Here is a 12,044-nt window from a genome sequence, read left to right on the forward strand (position 1 = left end):
GACGCTGCTCCTACTTGAGGAACAGCACGGCCAGCTGGGAGTGCGACAGCTGTGCTGGCCTGGGCACCGGTAAGAGGCAAAGCACCTGGGTACCCCTGGGCTGCGGCCAGGGGCCAGGCAAGGCCTGCCAGTGGGTGCCCAGGGTGGGCTTGCAAAGCCTCTCTGCTCCAGGGGGGCTGGGGGCAGCGCTGTGGCCTATCCTGCCCCAGGCCTGCGGGGCCAGGCCCTTGACCCTCCTGCTTCCCCTTACAGCCTCCAGTGCCAGCTCAGAGCTCGCCGGCCCCAGCACTGCCAGCCAGTCAGGATCAGGGCCTTCCCACGGCTCCCTGGCACCGGACACCAACAGCCCCAGCACCGGTAGCCAGGCGGCATCGGGGCACTCTCTCGGATCTCCAGCACCAGAGAGCAGCAGTCCCAGCACTGCCAGCCAGGCACCACTGAGGTCCTCCTGTGGCTCCCCAGCACTTCAGGGCAGCAGCTGCTCCAGCCCCCCTGGGCCTGAGCGGCTACGAGACCGCTCCCGATTACAACGTCGGGCCCAAAATCCCTACAGCCGGCCCAGAAGACGCCGTAATGGGAGCCGTGCGCCAGCACCAAGCGTTGAGAGCAGCACGCCCAGCCAGGCAGCGCTGGGGCTGTCCCACAGCTCGCTGGTACTGGACACCACCAGCCCCAGCACCGGCAGCCAGGCGGCATCGGGGTACTCCTGCAGCTCCCCAGCACCGCAAACCACCAGCCCCAGCACTGGTAGCCATGCGGCATTAGGGCCGTCCCACGGCTCCCTGGCACCGGCGACCAGCACCCCCGGCAATGCGGCATCAGGGCTGTCCCGCGGCTCCCCTGTGCTTCAGGACAGCAGCCGCTCCAGCCCCCCTGGGCCCGACCGCCTGCGAAACCGCTCCCGGTTGAACCGTCAGGCCCAAAAGCCCTACAGCCGGCCCAGCAGACCCCGTGAGAGCAGCCGTGCGCCAGCACCAAGTGCTGAGAGCAGCACCCCCAGCCAGGCGGCACTGGGGCCGTCCCGCAGCTCCCCAGCACCTGAGACAAGCAGCCCCAGCACCGCCAGCCAGCTGCCATCGGGGTCCTCCTGCAGCTCGCCAGCGCTCGAGAGCGGCAGACGCTCCAGCCCCCCTGGGCCCGTGCGCATGCGAGACCGCTCCCGCTTACAACGTCGGGCCCAAACCCCCTACAGTCGGCCCGGACGCTGCCGTGGGACCAGCCGTGCGCCGTCCCCGAGTGCTGGCCCTGATCCCCCTCCACCGGCACAATAAAGTTGTGATTCCACACTCATTTGTCAGCTTCCTCCTCCTCCTCCACCTCTCCCTTGCTCGAGGGCCACCGTTAAGGGCTGGGCCCAGAGGGCTGTCTTCTCCCCAGGGGCTGGCAGCACCCTCCCCAGACCTCCCTCCTTGCGAGCTGACCTTGGCCGGCTGCCCAGCACCATGGCCGTGTGCTTTGGGCCTCGCTGGCCCCGCAGCCTGCTCAGTTTTCCCGGGGGAAGTTCACCCCCTCCCCCGGGACCGGGGGTCTCTGCCCCTACCCCCAGAAGGGCAGCCTGGCCCGGCACGGCCCAGTCGGCACCGCCACCCATCTTCCGGCAACGTAGGCTGCGTGCGTCCGCCCGCCCGGCATGGCCCTCGCGGCTCGCCCCCCAAAATCACGCGCCCCGGCCCCAGCGACTTTTCACACCCTTCAACGCTCTTCCGTTCTGGACAAGGCTAGAAGCAATTTCCTATCCTCGTTGCCCAGCTTAGTGAGAATTGCAGCAAAGTGGCAAAGCCGCTTTTCTTTAGAAGTTCAGTTCAGTGTCACGTCTGTATTTGCAACATGAAGATTGCTGTAGGTTGTGTTTCTACGGTAGCCAAAGGGCATTCCCCGTTCCCCAGTTCTGTCTCCTGTTCCCCAACATGATTGCTGCTCTACCAACGGAAGGCTTCCTTCGTGCAGTATAAGCCAAGAAATCCTTTTTAATAGAGATTGCAAACACCTGGGAAGGACTTTACTCCTCTGTGGAGACTTCAGGAGAGTCAGAGCAGTACCTGTTACTGAGGGCTTGAGTCCCATCATACGCCCTTTAGAGCCAATCAATCACATGTGCTCTACGGGAGGGTAACAAGGGCCCCGGGAACTGTCAGTCAACCGAAAGGGTTTCCCTCCTGTTGGAGACCAGCAAGTACCTTTGTAGTGCAAGAAGGAGAAAAGAGTTGGTTGCAGAGTGACTGCTGAACAGCTCCGTGGACGTGGGCGGAGAGCTACAAGGCTGAATCAAAGAATAATGGTGACCAAAGCGCGAAGGAAATCCCTTCGTGGGGTGGCTGTACAGATCTGAACGACCAGACTTGCCCTTCGGGCAAACTAGAGGTAGTCTTACGGTGTGTGCATTAAGTGCCTTCCCTAGTGCAGCATGAAAGTTGATTCCTTCAAGGAGGGAGCAGCTGTCCTCTCTGAGGAAGGCAGGGGAACCCGGCAGACCTGATGGCCTTTTCTGCCAACAAAGAGGCAATGAGGTAGAGAGGGTCCGAAAGAGAACTCGGTGGCAGCACTTTGTCCTTCTCTTCTTGACTGCTGTGATTGGGAAGGTGTGAGGGCTAGACACGGCCAGAACAGGGAGTGCTCTTCAGGGGGATTGCGATGGGAGCTCCGAGGCACTCCCGAGCAATGGAGCTCGTCAAGTGGAGCTGGCCAAAGAGCTGCTTGCTCCCTGGCACCGTTCACCTCTGTCGCCATCTAGCGAACGGAGCTCTGTAACGTGCTGGCGTTGGAAGGCCGAGCGAAATCTCAGAAAGCCTGGTGGGAAGGAAACCCTGCGCACCAGACTTCGGCTTGGAAGGTGGCCGGTAGAAGAGGATGGCCGAGGACACTCTAAAAGCAGGAGCTGAAGGAGGTCAGCCTGGGAAGCCTCTAGTCACTCTCAGCAGGGTCAGCCAGCTAGTATTGTAGAAGGGCTTCCGGGGGTTTCACGTTTCTGCCTTGGTCCTGAATTGCATTGCGGACCTGGATTCTCCAATACTGGGTTTCGCATCTCTTTTTTCCTACTCTGGTTGTGCCTGAGACACCGTCTGGTCTTTGGTAATCAAATGGTGACTGAGCAATAATTGAATGGTAATTAGAATCATAGAATTGTTTAGGTTGGAAAAGACCCTTAAGATCATCGAGTCCAACTGTTGACCTAGCACTGCCAAGTCCACCACTAAGCCACAGCCCTAAGCGCCGCGTCTACCTGTCTTTTAAATACCTCCCGGGATGGGGACTCAACCACTTCCCTGGGCGGCCTGTTCCAGTGCTTGACAACCCTCGGGGCCCACCGATGCAGCCTGTCCAGATCCCTCTGTAGAGCCGTTCTGCCCTCAAACAGATCAACGCTCCCACCCACCGCCTCCGAAGATGCCCCACAGTCGCTTGCAGCTTCCTACCCCACCAAGGAAAGCCTCGCACTGACTCTGAAAGGCAGTTTATTGCCACGGAAAAAGGCCATTTCCGCCGTCACTCCCCAGCTTGCGGTCCTGCTGCTTTTTGTTCTGGAGGCAGCACATCACCAAAGCGCTAAGGTGTTCAAGAGAAAGATGTTGGGCCACCTGCGACATTTAGGTGCTGTCCTGAGGTCCTGTGCTGTGCCCCGGCCAACCGCCGCGTCTGAGCGGATGGGATGTGTGAGCCCAGGTCAGGCTCAAAGGTTGCTTCTGTCCCCTCTACTGGGGAGCCCAGAACCGGAGGCAATACTGCAGATGCAGCCTTACCAGGGTGGCGCAGAGACGAAGGATCACCTTCCCCGACCTGCTGGCAGCGCTCCCCGTGCCAGGGGCAGGAGCAGAGCTTTCCCTTGGCCAGGGCTGGAGCCCTGGAGTCGCACTGCCTGAACAGCACCTTTCGGCCAACGGTGCCACCCTCGACAGCTGCCCCGCGGCACCTGGCATTTGACTCTGCGCTTGCCGCGGGAGCAGCCGCCCCGGTTATGTGGGTGCCGAGGGCTCGGGCCCCTGCCTTGCCACTTCACAGACACCCCCGTGAGGCGGGGGCCGCCTCAGAGTGGGTGGCAGGCGGCCGAGGGCGTCCCTGCCCGTGTCTGGGGTGCGCGCACACCAGCGGCGATGATGTCACAGCGGCCACTGTGACCCGCGGGGGCAAGCCCACAAAAAGGAGCGCTGGGCTCGGGCTGTGCATCGGTGCGCCCTGGTGAGGTGAGGAGAGGGCAGGGGAGGGACGGGGCTTGCGCGGGGCTGCCCAGCGAGGAGGGGGGCCCCACACCTCGGGGCTCTGGGCCTGTGCTGCAAGCTCAGCTGCGTCTCCCTTCTCCCTCACCCGCCTCCTGCTTCTCCCTCAGAGTCAGCAGAGGAACATTTGGAGGAGGCACCCCAGCGCTGCTGGGACAGGGACTCTCCAAACGCTCACCGTTGACGTGCGCCATGAGTGCAAGGAAGCCCGAGGCCTCCGACTCGATGGAGCAGGGTGAGAGCAAAGTCTCCCTCCCACAGCCTGGCGCAGGGCTTGTCGGGGCGGTCAGCGTGGGGCCGAGAGCGGTGGCAGGGGGAGGCAGGAGCTCCCCAACCGCCCCAGGGCAGGGCCCCTCCTTTCCTCAGCAAGCGGGGCCCAGGCCGGGCAGCGGACACCTGCTGGGACACCCGGGCCTGCAATGCCCCCTTCCTCTCCGAGGCCTCCAGCCCTGCCCATCAGCCAGCTAGGCAGGGACAGAGCAGGCCCGTGGGGAACAGCCCTCAGGGACGCTTCCCCCGGCCCCGCAGAGGTGCTCATTCCCGGTGCCATTTGTTCTCTCCCCTCCAGCATGCATGCTGTGTCGCCGGGCACAGGCTGACCCGGATATCTGCGGGCACAAACTGCAGAAGCGAGGGCTCTGTGCTCATGTGTTTTGCCTGGTGAGTTCCTCCGGAGCTCCCTCCAGCTTTCCGACAGGCAGTCCCTGCCACACACTCCTCATCAACTCCTCGTCTTTTCTCTTCTGCAGTATTTTGCCAACGAGCTTTTTCAGAAAGGGCTCAAGGGAGTAGGACTCCTGGGATTTCTCCCTCAGGATATTCGATACACAATCGAGTGGGCAGCACAGAAGGTGAGGACCCGCCAAGAACAGGGAGATTGGCGTCGGGAGAGGTTTGCGGGACCTTAGCCCAAGAAAGAAAGCCCAGCCCTTCCAAACAGCTCTGGAGACAGAAGTCTTGCTCCCAGCAGCTCCACAGAGGCTCCAGCACAGGAGCCTCCTCCGCCAGGCGGATCTGCGCGGTGTGGCCTAGCAGCGGCCACATCCTGCGCCCTGCCCGGAGGTGTGGGGCTGGCTGCGGAGGCCCTGAGGCTGCCGCTGATGGCGGCTGCTCTGCTCTTTCCAGCACTGCTTCGTCTGTGGCGAGAGCGGGGCCACCATCACCTGCCACGAGACGCGCTGCGACCGCAGCTTCCATCTCCCCTGTGCCGTGGAGGGCGGATGCGTCACCCAGTTCTTTGGGCTCTACAGGTAAGGGCAGCTGGCCCTCGTGGCGGAGGCTCCTCGCCTTCAGTCCCCTTCCTGTCAGCATCAGCCAAACAAGAAGGGAACCCACAGTGACCCTTCCCAGCGGCCGGTCACAGGCAGAGCCAGAGCCGGGCAAGGTCTGGGGCTCCTTCACACCTCCTTCCCCCTCCTAGCCACCACCACGGAAGGACCCAGCGCTTCTCACCTCGCCCATCCCTTTCTGCCTCCCCCCAGGTCTTTCTGCTGGGAGCACCGTCCAGAGCAGGCAGTGGAGGCGGCTCCGGAGGAGAACACCACCACCTGCCTCATCTGCCTCGACCTTGTGGAGGACAGAAAGTCCTATGGCACCATGGTGTGCCCAGCGTGCAAACACGCCTGGTTCCACAGGGGCTGCATCCAGGTAGGAGCCGTTCCCTCGCCCCCGGGGCACGGCAGGCGCTCAGCAGCACCAGGGCCTCACTCCTGCTCCTTATGTTTCTCCTGCAGGGACAGGCTGCGGGCGCTGGCATTTCTTGCTTCCAGTGCCCCCTCTGTAGAGATAAGGATCTCTTTCTCTGCGAAATGCTTGCCATGGGGATCCAAATCCCCTTCAGGTTGGTGTCCTGCCCGGCTCACAAGACAGGAGGGTGCAAGCGCTGTGCCGTGCCAGGGCCCGCCCCAGCAGTCCTGGCCCTCCGCTGTCCCGTGTGTCTGCGCTTCAGCTTCACGCAAGGAGCTGGAAACAGGGCAGAGAGGGAAGAGCAGGGACGCCCCGTGTCTGCCTTATTGCGGGGCAGCAGGGGCTCATCAATTTTCCTTTCTCCATCAGACTGCCGTCATGGGAGGACAGCCGTGCATACGCAGCACTAAGTGAGAGGCACAGCCGCTGCGATGCCAGTGAGTGCCTTTGCCCAGGAGGCAGGGAGCAGGCAGAGGAAGAGGGGTAAGTTGCCAAAGCTGCACCCCGGGGTTCTGCACGGGATCTCTGTCTCGCCAAGGGCTCGAAGCGGAAGGACAAAGCAAAAGAGCTCTGCCAGACAATCCCGTGCTGCGGTCACTTTGTCCTCACAGCCATGAATCCATTTGCTTCCCCAGGCCCTGGCAACTGCTTCTGTGCTGCTCCTGCGCTGCCGAGGGCACCCACAGACGCTGCTCCTACCTGAGGAACAGCACGGCCAGCTGGGAGTGTGACAGCTGTGCTGGCCTGGGCACCGGTAGGTAAGAGGCAAAGCACCTGGGTACCCCTGGGCTGCGGCCAGGGGCCAGGCAAGGCCTGCCAGTGGGTGCCCAGGGTGGGCTTGGCAAAGCCTCTCTGCTCCAGGGGGGCTGGGGGCATCGCTCTGGCCTATCCTGCCCCAGGCCTGCGGGGCCAGGCCCTTGACCCTCCTGCTTCCCCTTACAGCCTCCAGTGCCAGCTCAGAGCTCGCCGGCCCCAGCACTGCCAGCCAGTCAGGATCAGGGCCTTCCCACGGCTCCCTGGCACCGGACACCAACAGCCCCAGCACCGGTAGCCAGGCGGCATCGGGGCACTCTCTCGGATCTCCAGCACCAGAGAGCAGCAGTCCCAGCACTGCCAGCCAGGCACCACTGAGGTCCTCCTGTGGCTCCCCAGCACTTCAGGGCAGCAGCTGCTCCAGCCCCCCTGGGCCTGAGCGGCTACGAGACCGCTCCCGATTACAACGTCGGGCCCAAAATCCCTACAGCCGGCCCAGAAGACGCCGTAATGGGAGCCGTGCGCCAGCACCAAGCGTTGAGAGCAGCACGCCCAGCCAGGCAGCGCTGGGGCTGTCCCACAGCTCGCTGGTACTGGACACCACCAGCCCCAGCACCGGCAGCCAGGCGGCATCGGGGTACTCCTGCAGCTCCCCAGCACCGCAAACCACCAGCCCCAGCACTGGTAGCCATGCGGCATTAGGGCCGTCCCACGGCTCCCTGGCACCGGCGACCAGCACCCCCGGCAATGCGGCATCAGGGCCGTCCCGCGGCTCCCCTGTGCTTCAGGACAGCAGCCGCTCCAGCCCCCCTGGGCCCGACCGCCTGCGAAACCGCTCCCGGTTGAACCGTCAGGCCCAAAAGCCCTACAGCCGGCCCAGCAGACCCCGTGAGAGCAGCCGTGCGCCAGCACCAAGTGCTGAGAGCAGCACCCCCAGCCAGGCGGCACTGGGGCCGTCCCGCAGCTCCCCAGCACCTGAGACAAGCAGCCCCAGCACCGCCAGCCAGCTGCCATCGGGGTCCTCCTGCAGCTCGCCAGCGCTCGAGAGCGGCAGACGCTCCAGCCCCCCTGGGCCCGTGCGCATGCGAGACCGCTCCCGCTTACAACGTCGGGCCCAAACCCCCTACAGTCGGCCCGGACGCTGCCGTGGGACCAGCCGTGCGCCGTCCCCGAGTGCTGGCCCTGATCCCCCTCCACCGGCACAATAAAGTTGTGATTCCACACTCATTTGTCAGCTTCCTCCTCCTCCTCCACCTCTCCCTTGCTCGAGGGCCACCGTTAAGGGCTGGGCCCAGAGGGCTGTCTTCTCCCCAGGGGCTGGCAGCACCCTCCCCAGACCTCCCTCCTTGCGAGCTGACCTTGGCCGGCTGCCCAGCACCATGGCCGTGTGCTTTGGGCCTCGCTGGCCCCGCAGCCTGCTCAGTTTTCCCGGGGGAAGTTCACCCCCTCCCCCGGGACCGGGGGTCTCTGCCCCTACCCCCAGAAGGGCAGCCTGGCCCGGCACGGCCCAGTCGGCACCGCCACCCATCTTCCGGCAACGTAGGCTGCGTGCGCCCGCCCGCCCGGCATGGCCCTCGCGGCTCGCCCCCCAAAATCACGCGCCCCGGCCCCAGCGACTTTTCACACCCTTCAACGCTCTTCCGTTCTGGACAAGGCTAGAAGCAATTTCCTATCCTCGTTGCCCAGCTTAGTGAGAATTGCAGCAAAGTGGCAAAGCCGCTTTTCTTTAGAAGTTCAGTTCAGTGTCACGTCTGTATTTGCAACATGAAGATTGCTGTAGGTTGTGTTTCTACGGTAGCCAAAGGGCATTCCCCGTTCCCCAGTTCTGTCTCCTGTTCCCCAACATGATTGCTGCTCTACCAACGGAAGGCTTCCTTCGTGCAGTATAAGCCAAGAAATCCTTTTTAATAGAGATTGCAAACACCTGGGAAGGACTTTACTCCTCTGTGGAGACTTCAGGAGAGTCAGAGCAGTACCTGTTACTGAGGGCTTGAGTCCCATCATACGCCCTTTAGAGCCAATCAATCACATGTGCTCTACGGGAGGGTAACAAGGGCCCCGGGAACTGTCAGTCAACCGAAAGGGTTTCCCTCCTGTTGGAGACCAGCAAGTACCTTTGTAGTGCAAGAAGGAGAAAAGAGTTGGTTGCAGAGTGACTGCTGAACAGCTCCGTGGAAGTGGGCGGAGAGCTACAAGGCTGAATCAAAGAATAATGGTGACCAAAGCGCGAAGGAAATCCCTTCGTGGGGTGGCTGTACAGATCTGAACGACCAGACTTGCCCTTCGGGCAAACTAGAGGTAGTCTTACGGTGTGTGCATTAAGTGCCTTCCCTAGCGCAGCATGAAAATTGATTCCTTCAAGGAGGGAGCAGCTGTCCTCTCTGAGGAAGGCAGGGGAACCCGGCAGACCTGATGGCCTTTTCTGCCAACAAAGAGGCAATGAGGTAGAGAGGGTCCGAAAGAGAACTCGGTGGCAGCGCTTTGTCCTTCTCTTCTTGACTGCTGTGATTGGGAAGGTGTGAGGGCTAGACACGGCCAGAACAGGGAGTGCTCTTCAGGGGGATTGCGATGGGAGCTCCGAGGCACTCCCGAGCAATGGAGCTCGTCAAGTGGAGCTGGCCAAAGAGCTGCTTGCTCCCTGGCACCGTTCACCTCTGTCGCCATCTAGCGAACGGAGCTCTGTAACGTGCTGGCGTTGGAAGGCCGAGCGAAATCTCAGAAAGCCTGGTGGGAAGGAAACCCTGCGCACCAGACTTCGGCTTGGAAGGTGGCCGGTAGAAGAGGATGGCCGAGGACACTCTAAAAGCAGGAGCTGAAGGAGGTCAGCCTGGGAAGCCTCTAGTCACTCTCAGCAGGGTCAGCCAGCTAGTATTGTAGAAGGGCTTCCGGGGGTTTCAGGTTTCTGCCTTGGTCCTGAATTGCATTGCGGACCTGGATTCCCCAATACTGGGTTTCGCATCCCTTTTTTCCTACTCTGGTTGTGCCTGAGACACCGTCTGGTCTTTGGTAATCAAATGGTGACTGAGCAATAATTGAATGGTAATTAGAATCATAGAATTGTTTAGGTTGGAAAAGACCCTTAAGATCATCGAGTCCAACTGTTGACCTAGCACTGCCAAGTCCACCACTAAGCCACAGCCCTAAGCGCCGCGTCTACCTGTCTTTTAAATACCTCCCGGGATGGGGACTCAACCACTTCCCTGGGCGGCCTGTTCCAGTGCTTGACAACCCTCGGGGCCCACCGATGCAGCCTGTCCAGATCCCTCTGTAGAGCCGTTCTGCCCTCAAACAGATCAACGCTCCCACCCACCGCCTCCGAAGATGCCCCACAGTCGCTTGCAGCTTCCTACCCCACCAAGGAAAGCCTCGCACTGACTCTGAAAGGCAGTTTATTGCCACGGAAAAAGGCCATTTCCGCCGTCACTCCCCAGCTTGCGGTCCTGCTGCTTTTTGTTCTGGAGGCAGCACATCACCAAAGCGCTAAGGTGTTCAAGAGAAAGATGTTGGGCCACCTGCGACATTTAGGTGCTGTCCTGAGGTCCTGTGCTGTGCCCCGGCCAACCGCCGCGTCTGAGCGGATGGGATGTGTGAGCCCAGGTCAGGCTCAAAGGTTGCTTCTGTCCCCTCTACTGGGGAGCCCAGAACCGGAGGCAATACTGCAGATGCAGCCTTACCAGGGTGGCGCAGAGACGAAGGATCACCTTCCCCGACCTGCTGGCAGCGCTCCCCGTGCCAGGGGCAGGAGCAGAGCTTTCCCTTGGCCAGGGCTGGAGCCCTGGAGTCGCACTGCCTGAACAGCACCTTTCGGCCAACGGTGCCACCCTCGACAGCTGCCCCGCGGCACCTGGCATTTGACTCTGCGCTTGCCGCGGGAGCAGCCGCCCCGGTTATGTGGGTGCCGAGGGCTCGGGCCCCTGCCTTGCCACTTCACAGACACCCCCGTGAGGCGGGGGCCGCCTCAGAGTGGGTGGCAGGCGGCCGAGGGCGTCCCTGCCCGTGTCTGGGGTGCGCGCACACCAGCGGCGATGATGTCACAGCGGCCACTGTGACCCGCGGGGGCAAGCCCACAAAAAGGAGCGCTGGGCTCGGGCTGTGCATCGGTGCGCCCTGGTGAGGTGAGGAGAGGGCAGGGGAGGGACGGGGCTTGCGCGGGGCTGCCCAGCGAGGAGGGGGGCCCCACACCTCGGGGCTCTGGGCCTGTGCTGCAAGCTCAGCTGCGTCTCCCTTCTCCCTCACCCGCCTCCTGCTTCTCCCTCAGAGTCAGCAGAGGAACATTTGGAGGAGGCACCCCAGCGCTGCTGGGACAGGGACTCTCCAAACGCTCACCGTTGACGTGCGCCATGAGTGCAAGGAAGCCCGAGGCCTCCGACTCGATGGAGCAGGGTGAGAGCAAAGTCTCCCTCCCACAGCCTGGCGCAGGGCTTGTCGGGGCGGTCAGCGTGGGGCCGAGAGCGGTGGCAGGGGGAGGCAGGAGCTCCCCAACCGCCCCAGGGCAGGGCCCCTCCTTTCCTCAGCAAGCGGGGCCCAGGCCGGGCAGCGGGCACCTGCTGGGACACCCGGGCCTGCAATGCCCCCTTCCTCTCCGAGGCCTCCAGCCCTGCCCATCAGCCAGCTAGGCAGGGACAGAGCAGGCCCGTGGGGAACAGCCCTCAGGGACGCTTCCCCCGGCCCCGCAGAGGTGCTCATTCCCGGTGCCATTTGTTCTCTCCCCTCCAGCATGCATGCTGTGTCGCCGGGCACAGGCTGACCCGGATATCTGCGGGCACAAACTGCAGAAGCGAGGGCTCTGTGCCCATGTGTTTTGCCTGGTGAGTTCCTCCGGAGCTCCCTCCAGCTTTCCGACAGGCAGTCCCTGCCACACACTCCTCATCAACTCCTCGCCTTTTCTCTTCTGCAGTATTTTGCCAACGAGCTTTTTCAGAAAGGGCTCAAGGGAGTAGGACTCCTGGGATTTCTCCCTCAGGATATTCGATACACAATCGAGTGGGCAGCACAGAAGGTGAGGACCCGCCAAGAACAGGGAGATTGGCGTCGGGAGAGGTTTGCGGGACCTTAGCCCAAGAAAGAAAGCCCAGCCCTTCCAAACAGCTCTGGAGACAGAAGTCTTGCTCCCAGCAGCTCCACAGAGGCTCCAGCACAGGAGCCTCCTCCGCCAGGCGGATCTGCGCGGTGTGGCCTAGCAGCGGCCACATCCTGTGCCCTGCCCGGAGGTGTGGGGCTGGCTGCGGAGGCCCTGAGGCTGCCGCTGATGGCGGCTGCTCTGCTCTTTCCAGCACTGCTTCGTCTGTGGCGAGAGCGGGGCCACCATCACCTGCCACGAGACGCGCTGCGACCGCAGCTTCCATCTCCCCTGTGCCGTGGAGGGCGGATGCGTCACCCAGTTCTTTGGGCTCT

Source organism: Platalea leucorodia, assembly GCF_965183815.1.
Source record: "Platalea leucorodia genome assembly, chromosome: 9".
In the NCBI taxonomy this organism is placed as follows: Eukaryota; Metazoa; Chordata; class Aves; order Pelecaniformes; family Threskiornithidae; genus Platalea; species Platalea leucorodia.